The sequence below is a fragment of the Bombina bombina genome, chromosome 8, assembly GCF_027579735.1.
Source record: "Bombina bombina isolate aBomBom1 chromosome 8, aBomBom1.pri, whole genome shotgun sequence".
NCBI classification, from domain to species: Eukaryota; Metazoa; Chordata; class Amphibia; order Anura; family Bombinatoridae; genus Bombina; species Bombina bombina.
This window is the reverse complement of record NC_069506.1, coordinates 346,316,249-346,318,100: the sequence shown is the minus strand read 5'-3', so window position 1 is coordinate 346,318,100 and position 1,852 is coordinate 346,316,249.

The window sequence follows — 1,852 nt, the reverse complement described above, 5'->3', positions numbered from 1 at the left end:
CCTCTCTCTATCCACGCGGCGGGCCATGGGCCCGCGCTCCATTGCCCGGCCAAGAAAGCCCCGTACCCGTGGGACCCAGCCGCATCAGTGAACAACTGGATCGCTGCGTTAGAAGGAACAACCTCCCGCCACAGACAGATCCCGTTAAAGTGGAGAAGAAAATCTTCCCAGACCTTAAGATCTTCCACCATCTCAGCAGACACCCGGAACCTCCGGGTCTGCGATCTTTTTCCGCACAGCTGCCTCTCGAGCCTGCGAAGGAATATTCTTCCCATGGGAATGATCCTGCCGGCAAAGTTCAGCAAACCCAATAGGATTTGAAGATCCTTCACGGAGCTATACAGCTCTGCTCTCATAGCGCGTACTGACTCCAACATGCGCTGAACTTTTTCATGTGGCAGACGGCACTGCTCTGCCACCGAATCAACTTCAATGCCCAAAAAAGTAAGGCACGTGCAAGGACCCTGGGACTTGTCTTCCGCCAGAGGAACTCCCATTCTATCCATTAGAAACCTAGTGACTTTCATCAGGAAAGCACACTCAGATGATCCTGCCCGCCCAACCAGCAGAAAATCATCCAAATAGTGTGCCAGGCCGTCGAATCCGGCCACCTCCGCAATGGCCCAGTGCAAGAAGCAGCTGAAAGCCTCGAAGTAGGCACACGAAATTGAGCACCCCATGGGCAAGCATTTGTCCACGTAGTACTGCCCCTCAAAATAGCACCCCATAAGCCTAAAAGAGGAGGGGTGAATGGGCAGGAGCCGAAAGGCGGACTCTATATCCAGTTTAGCCATCAGAGCCCCGGCCCCTGCCCTGCGAACTAGCCCCAATGCCTCATCAAATGATTGGTAAGAAACTGAGCTCAGTTCAGGGGGGATGGCGTCATTCACCGAACGACCCTTCGGGAAGGACAGATGTTGGATGAGCCGAAATTTACCCGGCTCCTTTTTTGGAACCACCCCCAAGGGTGATACCACCAGCCCTGGCAGGGGAATATCTTCAAATGGGCCTGCCATACGACCCAACCCAATCTCTTTGTTCAGTTTATCCCGCAAAACCCCGGGAAACTGATACGCGGATTTCAGGTTCCTGCGTAACAAGGAACCCTCCACGTGCGATCCGACTGGGATAACAAATCCCGACCGCAGACCGCCTCTAAGCAGCAAGGCGGCCTCCTCGAATGGGTATAGCAGCAGCCACTTCTCAATTACGGCCACCTTCAGAGGTGTGGCCGCCCTTTCCAACAGTGAAAGGTTTGGAGCCAGCTGCTGGTCTCTCTTGGGGACGACCCGCGTCCTGGGTTCTGGTACACTCGGACCCCGAGTGGCCGCCACCACAGGTTCTGCACGCGTGCCGAAATGCGCATGCCGCTCCCCTGGTACATGATTTGCCCTGGAAGCGCCAGCACACCCCTGTGGCCCGCCGTCGAGAGCGCTGCGAGGCCTTAACGCCCCCTGATGCTCCGACTACTGCAGCAGGCGCCGCCTGTTTTTCAGGACCCAATTGCGCCCACAGACGCGAATCAACATCACCGAAAGTAAGAAGAGGGTTCCCAACCATCTTCCTACGGAAAGCAGCGTCGTAATCCCGCCAAGCTCCATCCCTGTACTTCTCGTACACTGTTTCAATGGAATCCTGATATTTCAGGATGTTTAAGGCTTGATCGGGAAATTTAGAGATATAACAGGACGCATAAACCCTAAAGCACTTGCGCCATTCCTCATAGGAATCAGGGCGTTTAAATTTTTTCGGGCCCGTGCCATCATCCGCCATTTCTTTCTGGCGATAAGCTTCCGCAGAAAGCTCAAACATGTGCACGTACCTCCCACCCTGAATGCGCCGCACCATCTTA